Genomic DNA, 18030 nt, shown 5'->3' with positions numbered 1-18030 from the left:
ATGAATTTAGGGGGAACACAAACATTCAGTCTAAGACACTGACTAATTTTATATCTTTCATTACAAGAAAAAGATAGAGACTCTGCTATTACTCCCAATGCCATAGCTCTATATTTAATACAGAACTGGTCTATACTTAAACAATATGGACCTTCTTTCCTTTACATTTCCCTAAATTTACATAATGCTAGGGTTTCACTATTACTTATTATGTTGATTGCCCATTGTGCTGCCCATGAATCCTGGCTCCTGATGACTCTCTCAAAGATTGTTGCTGTACCTTATTGATAGTGAACACAAATCATGTCTCACCCAGAATATACAGGAAAATGTGAACAATAATTCATTTTTTGGTCATGTTAAATTAACTGTTCAGAATTTTATAGCATTAACATAATTAACATAGAATAATAAATCTTCCAAAAATAACTTCTCTGAAAGTCTTTAGGTCATAACCACTGCATTCCTAGATTGTGATCTTTTCCAACTTTGTCTGCACCCATGTCTTTTGCACTCGAAGTCAGAAGGGACAATAAGTAAGAATGTCTGTCCCTTGTCTGAGAGCTTAAGACCACCCTAGGAGATGTTGGAAGTCACCACATTGATTGGAAGAGCTGATTAGTATTGTGGAGCAACAGTCTTAAATGCTCTCAGAGGAGATAGTTGCGGTCACCTATATTAGTTTACTAGGGCTGCCGTAACAAAATACCTCAAACTGGATGACTTAAGCAACAGAAATTTATTGTCTCATGGTTCTGGAGGCTGAGGATGTTTCCTTCAAGGACTGTAAGGTATAAACTGTTCAATGCCTGTCTCCTAGTTCCTGGTAGTTTGTTGGCAATCTTCGGTGTTCCTTGCCTTGTGGCAACATAATTCCAATCTCCTCATGGTGTTTTCTCTGTGTCTCTGTCCCTATGTCCAAATGTCCCTTTTTATAAGGACCTAGACATATTGGATTAATGCCCATTCTAATGATTTCTTCTTAACTTAATCATTGACAAAGCCTCTATTCCAAATAAGTTCACAATCACAGGTACTGGGTGTTAGGACTGCAACACATTTTGAGGGGACACAATTCAACCCAGAACACTATCCTTGGAAGACTGCCTGTTGTCTGGCATGGAGCTTGCAGAAGAGGTGAGATAACTGCCCTTGGTGCCAATGATAGGCTACATATAGGGTAAAAGATGTCTACTCTACCCCCATTGCTCTTGGGTGTTGTGGACGGGAGGCGGCAGCATGGTTGGAATCGAATGGGAGAGAGCCGGTTAAGCACACACGTGTGGCTCAAGCCCAAGGGTTGGCAATGAGCTGTTGGAGAACATGAGTTCTGAACTAATCCTATGTCTGATGAGTGAGAGTTAACCAAAATCATAGCATTAGCACCATTCTGGCAGCCTAATATTACATGATCTTATGAGAGAATCCTATTTCTCCCATTTCTTTGGTGGTATGGAAGTACTTTTCAACTTATAATTTTCTATTTTTACTTCTTATTGCTTATTTCCATGGGAATCTCTATGGTGGTAGACATCAACTCATTTAGAAGGAAAGAGCAATACACCAGTATCCTTTCATTAGGAAATTAAACATATTCCATGCAAACATATTGTTGATCATATGATGTATAGCCAAGTGATGCTTACGTATGAAATAATTTTCTCAGTTTTACTTTGTGTTGAAATCTGTGCTATTAAGCTGAAATTTCTTTTAGATGTTGAATCAAGTAATCAAAATAACTGAAAAGAAAAAAGATTCCATTTACATAGAAGTTAGTAAATAAAACCGCCATTTTTCTGTTTTTAATGTTTATGATAGCCTTCTAAAAAATGGTCTGTAGGAGCACAAAACTTGACACTCTGGTCTCTAATTCAGGGTTATGTTGAAAAAGAAAAACAGCTTGGTAGAAATTACTAACGTCAATGATGTTAAAAATTCCTCATTGAAGAAAACTTAAGTACAGAAGTACTTTAAAACTATAATCTCTGACTTGTACAAATTAAAATATATTTTAAAAACTTACACTCAAAAGATGGGTTTTTCATTAGAAAGAAGATAGCTGAAACAATGTTCCAATCTCAAAGTATGTGAAATTTCAAATTCTAAGGAGAATACGTGTACAACAATGTAATTATCTACTATTAGTAGCTGTGAGGGGAAAAAAGCTTTTTTCTTTTAATGAAGGCTTATTATTTCACTAAATGAATCATAGTTTGGCTAAATTCAGTGATAATTCAGCTGTTAAAATTTGGAGTTTTATCATAGTCTAGAGGAAAGAGAGGTTGAGTGAAAACATCTACAACAATTTTCTGTTATCTTACAACTTCGTGAGACATTTATGTCATGGGACCAGGGTCTGGTTCTCAGTATTTTATAATCTGGATAGTGACTTTATCAGTCTATCTAGGGATGCTTATGTGCTAGTATATTCATTCAAATAACAATAGATTAATTTAAAAGTCAGAAAGCAATTTTATAACTGCGCATGGAGACATTAAGATGTTTAACCATGATCTCCATTTACATCCTAACTCAATGTTTCAGTACTTTCCTGTATTCTGCAGAGTTAAGTCTAATATATTTATCTTGCCAAGTAGCACACAGAAACCTTATTCCAGACTTGTTTTTACCCTTATCTGCTGTTACTCCTCCTCATACCCGCTATATTTCAGGAGTTTTTCCAGCTTCACCCTTGCCTGCTTCTGTGTGTTAGCTGTATCATACCCTCCACTTACAGCGTCAGTCCTCCTTTCCAGAGCTGTTCAAATCTTTTTCAGATTTAGCTCATGGAATCTCTTTCATGAAAGCTTCTCCTATTCTACCCCCTGCTTCCAAATGCCAAATGAAGAATTATCATCTCTTTTCTATATCCTTTTATTTAATGCTGTGGCTATGTTTTCATGGATTTATTGCCTTTGTAATTACACACTTTGAAGGCAGCAAATAAGACAAGACATATTTATTATTATACTCTCCATAGTTTTATGCAAAATATTTTCCACTTAGTATTTTCTCAATAAAATAATAATTTGATTAAATATGCTGAAGTTAAAAAACAGGTAAATAAAATATTTATACTGATTAACCAGTTTGCAAATTTATGAAAAGATCTAACTAGAGAAATTTGGAGGATTTAAATTAATAGCATTAATAATATCTAGTGGTTTAATCCAACCCTCAACAGAAAAAAGAAATATTTGCCAAGCAAATACAAACATTATTTTCAGTATTGTGGTTCTTATTCTCTAAGAAAGAGCCAACATATTGCTTAATGCTTGGCTCATAAGTAAGTGCTCAATGAATGTTGCCTGAATGGATGCCAGTGTCAAATTCTGGCCCTTTGGCTCTCTCTCTCTCTCTATTTTTTTTCCCCCAGACTTCAGGCATGCCTTAGCCTTCTGCTGACATTACATCGAAGAAGTTACAATTAATTAGGTCACAGTTTATCTTACATTGGCTTTATTTTAGTCTCTTTAATGAGATTTGAGAAGCACCCTTGTGTAATCATTTTCACATTTAGGAACCATCTGTTAGAATAGGTCACTTCTGCAGATGACTCATCTCATTAATTTATGTTGAATCTTTCCAGCTTCAATACCAGCTTCAATTTCCTACCGGTTCCCAATCTTTGGAGGAACACCTCATTTGGCGTCTTTAGCCATCTATGATCTGGAGAAAGAACTAAATTCACCCTGATTTATATGCAAATTCCTTTTACAATGAGAATGATTCACAAGTCAGATTGACTCCACGTTTATACAGCCTATTGTTACTCCCCATGGAGAGCCAGCATGCCATTTAGAAAGGTGGTAATTTGAGCCTCAATTAGTATTGGCTCAAATGGTGACTCATGACAACTGTGTTCCTTCAGAAATGACAAACGATGAATCCTATTGAATTCTTATATCTTCGTTCAATCCTAAACACTGGCGAAAGCGTAGTTTGAACCCTGCATGAAAGTATGTCCACAATTATCTGTAAAGAACAATATTTGGTCTGCACCTTTTCAACTACTTTGTCTTTCTACACTGGTTGAACAGTAATGCTATTGAAAACAGCGCTAATTGTATATTTTGTATTAATGGCACTGAACACTTGCACATATGGACAAAGTAAACCAGAACATTCAAGGATTTTAGAGAAAGTTGAAATAACCTCAATATCAGAACTTGACATTATAAATATCTATATGTATATTTATAATGTATAATGTATATGTGTATATATGTGTGTGTATGTATGTGTATATATGTATTTCCCTCATAAAAGTGGAAAATTACTGTCATAAAAGTTAATAACACGTTTAATGAAGTGAAGTGGAGAGAGATCATTAAATGTTAGAATTGAAGGAACCTTAGAAACTTCAATCATTTCACTTTTCAATAAGGAAATAAATACAGAAATCTATTGTGACCTACACATGACCAAACAGCTAATTATGGAAAAACAAGGACTAGAATCATGTGTCCAGGCTGTCAGAACTGTGTGTGTATTTGTGTGTGTGTGTGTGTGTGTGTGTGTGTATGGTCTAATAGAATTTATTTTTTTGGGTAGTTTTAGGTTCACAGCAAAATTGAGTGGAAGATACAGAAATTTCCCATATGCCTCCAGCTGACACAAATGTACAGCCACCTCCATTGTCAGCATCCCCTATCAGAGTGGTACATTTGGTACAATTGATGAACCTACGATGACTGATCATAATCCTCAAAGTCTATAGTTTACTTTGGAGTTCATGCTAGGTGTTATGCATTCTATGGGTTTGGGCAAATGTATAGTAACATGTATCCACCATTATAGCATTATACTGAGTAGTTTCACTGCCTCTGTGCTCTACCTACTCATCTCTCCCTCCCCTCTAACCCCTGGCAACCACCAAATTTTTTACTGTCTCTATAGTTTTGCTTTTTCCAGAATGACATATAGTTGGAATCATACAGTGTGTAGCCTATTCAGATTGGCTTCTTTTGCTTAGTAATATGCATTTCAGATTACTCCATGTCTTTTCACAGCTCATTTCTTTTTAGTGTTAAATAATATTCCATTGTCTGGATGTATCACAGTTTATTTATCCATTTACCAATAGAAGGACATCTTGGTTGCTTCCAAGTTCTGGCAATTATGAATAAAGCTGCTATAGGCATTTGTGTGCAGGTTTTTGTGTGGACATAGTTTTCAACACATTTGGGTAAATACCAAGGAGTGCAATTGCTGAATTGTATAGTAAGAATATGTTTAGTTTTGTAAGAAACCACCAAATTGTCTTCCAAAGTGGCTGTACCATTTTGCAGTCCCACCAGGAATGAATGTGAGTTCTTGTTGCAAACATCCCCACCAGCATTTGGTGGTGTCAGTTTCTGGATTTTGGCCATTCTAATAGGTGTGTAGTATATCTCATTATTGTTTTAGTTTGCATTTCTCTGATGACATGTGATGTGGAACATTTTTTCATGTGCTTATTTGCCGTCTGTATGTCTTCTTTGGTGAGGCATCTGTTAAGATCTTTGGCCCATTTTTTAATAAGATTCCTTATTTTCTTACTCTTTTGTTTTAGGAATTCTTTGTATGTTTTGGATAATAGTCCTTTATCAGATAGGTGTTTGTTTGCAAATATTTTCTCTCAGTCTGTGGCTTATATTTTCGTTCTCTTGATAGCGTCTTTCCCAGAGCAGAAGTTTGTAATTTTAATTGTCAAGCTTATCAATTATATCTTTCATGGATTGTACCTTTGGTATTGTATCTAAAGTTATTGCCATTTCCAAAGTTGTCCAGGTTTTTTCCTATTTTATCTTCTTGGAGTTTTACAGTTTTGTATTTTACATTTAGGACTTTGAGAGATTTTGGGTTAATTTTTGTAAAAGCTGTAAAGTCTATGTCTAGATTTTTTCTTTTGCATATGATGTCCAGTTGTTCCAGCACCATTTGCTGAAAGGACTATCTTTGCTCCATTGTATTTTCTTTGTACTTTTGTCAAAGATCACTTGACTGTATTTATGGGAGTCTATTTCTGGGCTCTGTGTTCTGTTCTACTGATACATTTGTCTATTCTTTCAACAATCCCACATTGTCTTCATTACTGTAACTTTGTAGTAAGTCTTGAAGTCGGGTAATGTCAGTCCACCTTTGTTCTTCTCTTTCAATTTTTTGTTGGCTATTCTGGGTCTGTTGCCTCTCCATATAAACTTTAGAATCAGTTTGTTGATATCCACAAAATCACTTGCTAGGATTTTGATTGGTATTGCATTGAATCTAGATATCAAGTTGAAAAGAACTGACATCTTGACAATATCGAGTCTTCTTATTCATGGACATAAAATATCTCTCCACTTATTTAGTTCTTCTTAGAGTTTTTCATTAGGCTCTTGTAGTTTTCCTCATATAGACCTTGTACATATTTTGTTAGATTTATATATAGACATTTCATTTGTTTGGGTGCAAATGTAAATGTATTGTGTTTTGTATTTAAAATTCCACATGTTCATTGCTGTTGTCTACTTGACTTTTGTATATTAACCTTGTATCCTGTAACCTTGCTATAACTTCTTTAGCTCCAGAAGGTTTTTTTTTTTTTTTTTTTTGTCAATATGTTGGGATTTTCTTCATAGATGATATGTTATCCACGAAAGCAGTTCTATTTCTTCCTTCTCAATATATATCTGTATTACTTTCTCTTCTTTTCTTATTACATTAGCTAGGACTTCCAGTACAATGTTGAAAAGCAATGGTGAGAGGGGACATCCTTGCCTTATTCTTGATCTTAGTGGGAAAGCTTCTAGGTTCTCACCATTAAGTATATGTTTGCTGTAGGAGTTTTTTTCAGATATATTATTTATCAAGTTGAGGAAGTTTTCCTCTACTCATAGTTTACCGACAGTTTTTATCATGAATGTGCATTGGATTCTGTCAAATGTTTTTTCTGCATCTATTAGTGTGATCATGTGTTTTTTCTTCTTTAGCATGTTGATGTGTTGGATTACGTTAATTAATTTTCAAATGTTGACTCAGCATCATATGCCTAGGATAAATCCCACTTGGCTGTGGTATATAATATTTTTTACACATTGGATTTGATTTGCTAATATTTGTTAAGAATTTTTACATCTATGTTTATGTGAGATATTGGTGTGTAGTTTTCTTTTTTTATAATGTCTTTGTCTGGTTTTGGTATTAGGGTAATGCTGGCCTTATAGAATGAGTTAGGAAGTATTCCCTCTGCTTCTATTTTCTAAAAGAGATTGTAAAGAATTGGTATAATGTTTTTCTTAAATATTTGGTAGAATTCACCAGTGAACCCATCTGGGCCTGGTGTTTTCTGTTTTGAAAGGTTATTAATTGTTGATTTAATTTCTTTAATAAATATGGGCCTATTCAGATAGTTTATTTATTCTTGTGTTAGTTTTGGCAGATTGTGTCTTTCCAGGAATTGGTCCATTTCACTGAGGTAATCAAATTTGTGGGCATAGGGTTGTTCACAGAATTTCTTTATTATTTCTTCAATATCCATGGGATCTGTAGTGCTATCCCCTTTTTTATTTCTGATATTAGTAATTTGTGTCCTTTCTCTTTGTGTGTATGTATGGTTTTGCCCCACTATTACATTATTTTCCTCATAAATTTATCACCATAATTTATTATAGACATCACTCCTGTCAAGATTCTCTTAAAATAGTTTCATTTATAATTTTACAACTTAATATTAATTATCTCTATTTTCTTAATTTTTTTTATGGCTGAGAGCCTGGACTTCCTCAAGTATATAGAGTAGGCCTGGAAGAAAAATGTGGCTCACAATACAGAAGTCATTTTTTAATCAGTTACAGAATCTTTCCTGACCTTATCTTACTGATCTATGTTAACTAACTAATCAGCAATACTTCTAACTGTTCCACATGGTTAATAATTTTCCTTAGCTAAAATGAGTAAAGAATGATAAGGACATTAGCAAAATGAGAATATAATATCTTTATTGTTTTGTGTGATTGCATCAATGTCCAGGAGAGACAGATAACCTGATTTAGGTTTTGGATTGGCCCTGTGTGAGACATTGCCCATCTGGGAGCAAATGGCAAAGGACAATGATGGAATGATTTGGTAGCTCTTGAAGTTCTCTTCAGAAGGGCTATGTGTTATTCTGCTCACATTTCCTTGGCTAAAGCTAACCACAGAGGCATTTCTGATTTCAAGGAAGTGGGAAGCTAAAATCTCATCACAGAATGGAGCATTCAAATCACATGTCCAGGCCTGATGAATGGGTGAGGATCAAACCCTCCCACACATATGGGCAGCAAATATTTGAGAACAGTTATGTAATCAATTTCAGAATCTAGAATTAATATATATAAAAAAATTATCTATAAATAGTAGGTAATAAAGATTGAAATTATTAAAACATCAAGACTTTGTTTCTGTCAGTTTCCCAATTACTTACAAAATCTACAGTTACTGTTCTAAACGCATGTCTTATTGATGTACAACACTGGAAACTAATTCCTTGGTGCCTTCTTTTTAAAATCCTAATGAATAATGGTAGAATGAAAGAAAGGAAGGGAACAAGGAAGGAGAGAGAGAAAGAAAGACAAGGAGAAAAGAAAGAAGAAAAGAAGAAAGATAAAAAAGAATGAAAGGAAGAAAGAAAGAAAAGAGAAGCGGGAGAAAGAAAGAAAGATTTCCTATGTGTTTTAGGGTGACCAACTGACTTGGTTTCTCCAGGACCAAGTGCTTTCCTTAGATGTGGAATTTTCAGTGCTGAAAACTCAGAAACTCTAGGCAGACTGGGACAGACGGCCACTTTACTTGTACATAGCCTTGATAAAGAAAGAACGTGCATAGAGAAGCAGCAAAAAGGAGTGGGAAGTACAAGTTTGCCTGCTGTGGTCTCATGCCTGCTGAAAGAAGACAAGCCATTCCTGGGTCAGAGACAAAGGGCTCCACTACTTACAGCAAAGGCAGCAGTCAGAATATTGGCATTGTCTTATTCTTGTGCCTTGAGTCCTTATCCCCACAGGATGATGTGAAAAACGTAAAGGTGCACCTGCACAAACTGTGAGTTGAGTTACAAGCGAGGAGCTCTGAGCTTAGGGACCCCAAACCTTTTAAATAGGCAATAAACCTGACTGATTTTTACTCCAGAGGAAAACATTATCTTGATCATACTGGACGGTAAGCATGCCTCTCTTTGTCCCTGGATGGAGACAGTATGTCTACCTTCCAAGGCTTTTCATTATACACATATCCATGCAAAGATAATCTGGAATAAAGATAGTCAATGTCTCTGCTGGCAAGACATGCAAAAATGAGACAGACTCATGGAGAATTGTCTTCTAACAATTTTTCTACATTTCTAAAGCTGTTATGGGATGCACTTTAGCATTTTAATGGGATATTGGGAGAGAAAATTCAATATTCTCTCTTATATAATTTAATTATTTAACGTATGGGTACTGTAAAAGTATGGATAAAGAATAGTTATGCTGGGAGTTAGGACAGGGGTCTAGGAAATTAAAATTACCTCTAGTCACACACAAACACACACACACACACACACACACACACATTACAACTGTGAGTTCAGATACTGTGGTCCATACAGACTGTGGTCCACACAGCAGTGGTTGAGGACTGTGATCTTTGGTATGGTAAAAAAAATATGTATATTTTTATATACATATATATAAAAATAATGAAGACAGCTTCCTAAGTTGTCTGCATATTGCTCACAATACAACAGCAAATCCTGTGAATGCAGGTAGGCTTCTTATTTTCTTTGTCTCAGAGGTGCTTCTGGGGAGTTGGGTTGCACATTATTTGGCCCATGGGAGCGTAGACTTGACATCCTCTCATGTGCCTTCTCCATCACCCAGCCTTCTTTGACTGTTTAATTTGCCCAAGACTGCACCTTCAGTGCCTGAAGAGTCTCCCATAGCCTTGTAATAAACAGCAATATTGCTGAGTACTGAGTCCCTGTTTTGTCTCTTGCATTCTCAATAGTTAACAAGGTTTTTAATCTATCATCAGACATAACATGTCATAAGGCAGTGGTCCTCAACTGGGGATTTTGCTCCTCACAGGACGTTTGGTGATATCTGGAGACATTTTTGGTTGTCACAACTTGGGGAGAAGGATGTTACTAGCATCTAGTAGGTAGAGGTCAGAAATGTTGCAAAACATCCTGTAGTGCACAGTACAGCCTCCTACAATAAAGAATTATCTGGCCCAAAATGTCAATATGTCCAAGGTTGAGAAATCCTGCTACAAGGTACTGTGTATAGTTAGCCAATTTTAATTCAGTACTTGGAAAATATTTATTATAATTCTATCAAATGTATGTATATAATTATACTCATGTATTTCCTTTTGTCACTCCTTCTGCTATTAATTGTGTGTGTATTTCGAGAGGATAGTACTAAAGATTTCTTTAGTGTGAATTGCTGACCAGTAAATCAGATAAAGAATGGCTGTCCATTTGGAAGTGATTTGAAATATACAGGAGTACAAATTATTGTATGTTTGCCTATTAAAACCCTTTTCACTACATCCATTTCTATAAGACTAAAGAGCTAAGCTTGAGATGAGAAGAAGTTCATGAGATGCTAAATCTTAATTGATTTTTAATTATTTAAAATGGACCTTTTAAAAAATAGTCTTGATTTCTCCATAACCCAGAGACTATTTCTATTATTTATTTGCCACATCAGGTGCTTTACAGTCTGCCTTGCATTTGTTGACACTTTAATCGTTAAATGTTTCTCAGTTTATCACATTTTAACATAAAGCATCAAAATCTTTAAAATTTATTCTATTCAGCATATATTTGGGCAATAAGTAACAGAAGAGCTATTATTATTGGCATATGGATTCAACAGAAAGTATAATTCAAGGATGAAAAGTTTTATCAATGGCCGAGGTTGTTTTGGCTGCTGTTTCAGCTGCCTAGAATCTATAGTTGCATGTCTAAGTGGTAAGTGTTTGGAGCAGGTAGGGGTTCAGAATGTTAATCTACTTAGACAACAATCTAATTGCTGCTCCTTCACTTGAAGCAATAAAGGTTCATTTGAAACTGAGATTCCATCTGTTAATCTCCTTGAAATTTCAGATAAACAAACCAAAAGAAATCAATCACCATCCCACAGCATGGTCTATGAGCGTCAGAGATTCCTAGGAGGCTACAAAATTGAGTGTGATGACCAATCTAAAATTGGAGTTCAATTACAAGGTGGGAAGAGAATGGAAAGGACATGAATGATCCCCACTGAATCATATATGGAGCCGTTTGTGAATGAATTTCAAACTCTGCAACCAGTATCTTTAATTTCTGACAGTACGATAAAGTTTTGGAAGTTGTAGTGGATGTTTCTTCCCTTAAATCTTACTGTCATTGTCCTGAAACTTTACTTCAGAAAAGTGATGGAGTAACATGTTGCATATGGCTTACTCTGGATATATCTAAGCCCTTTTGAACCGAACTTAGATGGGGTTGGTCAAATGAGAGAACATCTGGGTTTTCAGTAGTTTTCTTTAGGAACTCTCAGCACGTTGTCCTTGCTGTGTGGAGTTGTGAACTATAGACAGTCAACAATATGTACTTAGAAGTTGCTCTATTGAAAAACGGGTGTATTTTCCAATTACTCATGTACAATTTTTTTTGTACTCTTGGTCTTGTACCAAAAACGTTCTCTTTTATTATCACTTGCTTTTTAAACTTTGTTTAGCCACGTAAAGAAAATCTGCCTGTGGCATAATTTATCTCAAATCCATTCTAAGTTGTATATTTGTTATCCAATAAAAAAAGTATAATTTACCTGCTCAAAAAAATCTGCCCAGATCCCATTAACAGGGTGCACCCCTCCTTCAGCAGTTGTCAATGTTGACTGCTAACAGCTCACAGCTTCTCTCTTCTCGACGGGATCACTTCCAGGCAAAGGTGGGCCTCCTTGTCAGGGGGCCTCCACTTCCAGCCCCCCATGTCTCGAAGCCATGCTTGACTGTCATGGAGGTACAAAAATTTGACCCCCTCACATCTAGGTGGGACTCTGTGGTGTAATTTGTGGATAAGAGCTCCCTGTGAAACGAAGCTTAAGCTATTCTCTAGCAGACACCATATACTTAGCTGTTTCTACTACTTTATTCTACATTCCTCACTGCCTCTCCTGAAAGCTTTCCTCCAATTAGTCTCTTTAAGAAGAATTCCCATCTCGGGGTCTGCTTCCTAAGACCTAAAAGTACCTACTAATAGACACAAGGATATTATTATTTATCTTAATATTAATATAATTACCTTAATAAAATTATAATATCAATAATTAACATTGATAATTTTCTGTATTCTAGGCACTAAGCCAATTACTTAAATGTCTTCTGAATTTATATGACCTAAAATATCATAAGTAGTAGTTGCTAAAACTTTTTTCTATTTTACAATTGAATAAACTGAGACAAACAGAAATTAAGTAACTTGCAAAATAAATGAATAAATAAATGAAATACATGTAGCATGCATTGCAAGAATATATTTTATGTTTTACATGCAAAAGAAATAAATCTGGGACTTAAGTGAGTTCTTAGCTGGCATTTATTAAGATACCAGTTATGATGAGAGGAGAGGTGATCAGTGTTATGGAGGAAAGAAAAAGCAGCTTACAGGAGATTGGGGTACAAGTGAGGGAGTTTGTGAGTGTGTTTGCTGGTGAGGGTGGGGGACTTCTTGCTGTTTTTTTCAGTCTTCACTGTTAAGATGACACAAGAACTAGGCATGAAACAAGTTCGAGGGAATGACGTATGTAGATATCTTCAGGAAAAGCATTCTAGGGAATGGAACAGCAAATCCAAAGTCCTCGAAGGAGCAGGTTGATGTGTCAGATGGAGCAAAATCATGAGTAGGGGTGAAGTGAAAGAGAATGAGAACAGAGAAGACATTTTCTTTAACTCTGGGTGAGATGGGACACCAGTAACGTCTTGGACTAATAGCGACACAACTTGTCTTCCATTTCAAGGGTCCCGCAGGTTGCTATGTGTGGTTTGAGGGTAAGAGCAGAAGCATGCAAAGTGGTTAGGAGATGTTTATAGTGACTCAGGGGAGATAAAAGTTAGCTTGGATCAATGTTAGAATTCTGACACCAATTCCAATGTGTGGGTTTTTTCCCCAGAGCAAGCAATTCTCTAACACCAGCTGGGTGTCCTACAACTCAACTCAATTCTGACACATCCACCTGAAGACAGCATCAGATCCCACGGGTTAAAGACTCAGTCCTACGAGACTGCATTCCCCAACTTTAGACACCATTCACAAGTCCAGGTTGTCACCCCTTTCCCACTGGCTATACATTGGAGGTCCAATGACCCCCTCCTTGGGTTTGATTACTTTGCTAGAGTGCCTTACAGAACTCAGAGAAACATTTTACTTACTAGATTTCTGGTTTATTATAAAAGCACATAACTCAGCAACAGGCAGATGAAGAGATGCATAGGGCAAGGTATGGGGAAAGGGCATGGAGCTTCCACGCCCTCTCCCAGCTCGTCACTCTTCCCAAATCTCTACATGTTCACCAACTCAGAAGCTCTCTGGACTCCATCCTTTTTTTTAATGGAGGCTTCATCACGTAGACGTGATTGGTTAAATCAATGGCCATGGGTGATTAAACTCAATCTCCAGCCCCCTCTCCGCCCCAGAGGTCAGGGGGGTAGGACTGAAAGTTCCAACACACCAATCACATGGTTGTTTACCCTGGAAATCAGCTCCCATCCTTAGGTGATGTAGGGGCTTCCCAACTTACCTCATCAACATAACAGAAGACACCTTTAGTGCTCTCATCAATTAGAAAATTCCAAAGGATTTAGGAGCTCTGTGTCAGGAAGAGGGATGATGACTAAACATATGTTTCTTATTATAAATCACAGTATCACAAATGTGGTGACACGGAAATTGTGAGAGAAAATCAGATTCTAAATATATTTTGAATCAAATATTTATTTATATAAAGAGTTAAACAAAATTATTTTTCCTAGTGAGCCACCCTGATAATGTCTCTCAGGGAGGCACCTGCCAATATTGAAACGAAGACTTAATAACCTTTCTTGGCCTATGAGTTGAAATATAGAGCTCAGGTGACGGCTGACTGCCAGGATTGCAGGCAAGATTAAAGGAACTCTGTACAATAAAATGAGAAGAATTAAGACCTGGGGCATGGGACAGGTAGGAGTTTAAGAAAAAGAGCATTGGAGGGGAGCCAGATGACAGAATGCTGATTGCTACACCAGGGATTCCACCCCACTGTGTCTAAAATCTTTTATATTCCTACAAAGGTCTTGAGGTGATTGAATTTCTTGTGGAGAGGCAGCTGTTTTAATATTAAGTTGACATAGGGATGTAGCTAGGCAGCATCAGGGACGAAACAGTGGGGAGGCCTCCTGCAGACCTGGAGTTATTAGACACTCAAGGAACACTCAGCGAACCGAGTTCATTAGTCACTTTGACAGACTGCTCACCAGCAAGTCCCGTACATAATATGCCCTAGTGGTTCTATTGCTAACATCACAGAAAATTTACATGTTCTTCTAGTGGGCATTTATAACTAGATGTGGTACAGCTCTAACCTTTCTGGTATCAGCTTCATACAGTGCTAGCCACTCCATCTCTCTCTCCTCTCCTTCCTCCTCTCTCAGCAAAGGAAGGAACTCTGCAAACCAGTGGAAGAAGTTTCCTATTGTCTTTCTCCGAAATTGGACTATATACTCATAGGAAAATCCTGTGGCACGGAAATAAACCTAGACTCTCAACTGAAGTAGGTTTCACCAAATTTACTGGTGGGGTGGGCAAGAGGCTTTGATAATTAAAAATTCTAGGGAATACTTGCAGATGTCTAGACAACATATTTAGAGACGTAAAATTATGTCCGATTGTTTGTGTGATATTTCTCATGAAGATAGAGGGAAATTCACAATAGAAAAATGTTAAATTTAATGGACAGAAACTCACATTCTTTATAACTTGTACATCTTTGTACTGTTCTATAAGAAATTGGTGAAATGAGGGAAAAGAAGTTTATAGCATAAACATATCTAAATGTATAAACTTTGAGGTTGACATGAGCAAAATAAAATGACACATCTAGTTAATTTTTACCTATGATTTGCTATCATGACATATGCATGAATTTAATCAAGTGTGAGACAGAGCATAGTATATCTCATATAATCTTATATATCTAGAGAGTTGACAATAGTCCTGATTGTGAGGAAAAATGTATTCTTAAATTCTTTAATAAAAGTTTCAAAGCCCTTGATATTCGTTTATTTTTAAATGAAACATCATGCTGTAAGGAAAATTTTTATTTTTACGACATTTTAAAAACAGCAGGAGTATAGAGTATGCACAAACTCCAGTCATGTTTATGTTGATTATCTCAGTGAAATCCGATATCACAATCACATCATCAAATAATGAGATTCAGGAAAGCATTATTGTTTGAATAAGTAGTGCAGTGGGATCAAAATGAATGTAAAAGAGTGCAACTATCGTTTTCCACTAACAGCAAGAACATAACAAATAACCTTTGCAGAGGGACAGAAGGATATTGTTTATAAATGATTTTAATTTAAAGTAATAAAAAAGTCTTCCCCATTACCTTTAAAATGATATATCACATTTTAAAGGTCGCAGCAGTAGCTTGAACCAACTTAAAAAAAGCAGTGTCTATTAGTTTACACACAGGAGGAGCGTGGTGGGCTGTCTGACGCTCTTGCAGCAATTCTAAGCACTATAAATTTTCTTTTTGTGAGAGACAACAATTTAATGCTTTACCACTTACAAAAAGTCATTTAAGTGGGTATTCTATTTATATATACAGATATAGCTACTGTCAGTGGGGTGAACAAAATCTCGTTTTATGACAATGTTATTGGAAGAAAAAAAGCAAAATGACAGTTAATAGTAAAATCTTATCTCTTATTAATGACATTTTTTTTTCATATGTATACTACACAGTAGGAATCTGGCTACATAACATTGGAACTCACTAAATTTTATATTCAATTTTTCCATTGGTTTTTGTCTTACAATAGTCAAAATGGCAGAATTTAAGGGTAATATTATACCCCCTACTTTAATAAATGTGGAGAATTATTATCAATGTATTGTGCAGTGGACACACTAGCTTTCTTTCATTTTACTTTATAGCAATTACAGTCTTACACTTGTTACTGATTTTTTAATATCCTCAATTGCCTTAAATATGTCATTTCATTTTATTAAATGTGGAAAGCATAATTAACAAGGTGTTACAAAAGATTTTTAAGTCCATTGAGCAAACAAAGCCATGGAAGATGAATAATGTAGAAAATTTTCATATTAGAGTTGATTTCCTTGATAATTTCATATATACATATGAATCGTTATGAAATATCAATATATTTTTCAATGCTTATGGGTTTGTCAGTCATGAGTATTTAATACAAGACAGTCTCTTAAATTTTTGTATTCTCTTAAGTTTTTCCATAAATAATACCACTACTCTAGAAAATATTAACAGAAGTTAAGGATGGAAACAGGAAATTTCTAAAGGAAAATTAGAACAAAGAGAAAGGCATAAGGCTAAAGGAAACTGAGTGAAGGGAAGATTAGTTCAGGTAAGATTATAACAGGAAGAAGAAGAGTAAAAGGCCAACAGTTTCTTGTTTAATGATTGGGCATAAATATCACATCCACATCCATAAAACAATCTTCTGATCATTCCAGAATCACAAAATTTTTGTATGTATTAAAAATGGATAAAGTTTTTTCAGTAACTAAATTCCTTTGTAAAACAACTGAATACAGAATTGTATGAACCTGAACTATAACATAAGGTGGTTCATTTCATTGCAATCCACATTCTACATGTTGCGTTTTACTATTCCAAAATGCAGAGGAAAGACAGGCAGATGGCCAGATGAAATTAAAACTGTCCAAAGTACTGAATAAAATTTCATATTGAGAAATAAGAAAAAAGTCATGTATTTTTAGATTTATTTTATAAAGGAGTAGATTTTTAAGGTCAGGGATAGGGTAAAATTAATTATGACTTTAGCGATAGAAAAAGAGAGAAGATGCTTAAGCCACGATCTTGCTGAGTTATTGCATGCATGAGTTATCCCAGGGCAATATTTCAAAGTGAAGGCTGAAAAGACCAAAAATATGAAAGAAGAAAGATAATTTTGGGAGTTATCTGAAAACAGGTAAGCTCCAAAAAATAATTAGGATCTAAAAAGAAAAAAAATTGTTGCAAAAAATGTGGTACTCTAAAAGATGGTGGGAAAAAATGATGAATAAAATAGTTGAAGCAATCTATAGATTCAATGCAATCCCTATCAAAGTTCCAACAACATTTTTCACAGAAATAGAACAAAGAATCCTAAAATTTATATGGAACAACAAAAGACCCCGAATAGCCAAAGGAATCCTGAGAAAAAAACAAAGCTGGAGGTATCACACTCCCTGATTCCAAAATATACTACAAAGCTATAGTCACCAAAACAGCATGGTACTGGCAGAAAAAACAGATACACAGATCAATGGAATAGAATCGAAAGCCCAGAAATAAACCCACACATCTATGGACAGCTAATCTTTGACAAAGGAGCCAAGAACATACAATGGAGTAAAGAAAGTCTCTTCAACAAATGGTGTTGGGAAAACTGGACAGCCACATGCAGAAAATTGAAAGTAGACCATTACATCACACCATACACAAAAATTAACTCAAAATGGATTAAAGACGTGAATGTAAGACCTGAAACTATGAAACTTCTAGAAGAAAACATAAGCAGTACATTCTTCAACATCAGTCTTAGCAACATATTTTCAAGCGCCATGTCTGACTTGGCAAGAGAAACAACAGAAAAAATAAACAAATAGGACTACAGCAAACTAAAACGCTTCTGCGCAGCAAAGGAAACCATCAACAAAATGAAAAGACAACCTAACAATTGGGAGAAGATATTTGCAAACCATACATCTGATAAGGGGTTAATCTCCAAAATATATAAAGAATGCATGCA

The sequence above is a fragment of the Diceros bicornis genome, chromosome 27, assembly GCF_020826845.1.
Source record: "Diceros bicornis minor isolate mBicDic1 chromosome 27, mDicBic1.mat.cur, whole genome shotgun sequence".
Classification (NCBI taxonomy): domain Eukaryota; kingdom Metazoa; phylum Chordata; class Mammalia; order Perissodactyla; family Rhinocerotidae; genus Diceros; species Diceros bicornis.
Note: the sequence above shows the minus strand (reverse complement) of the source record.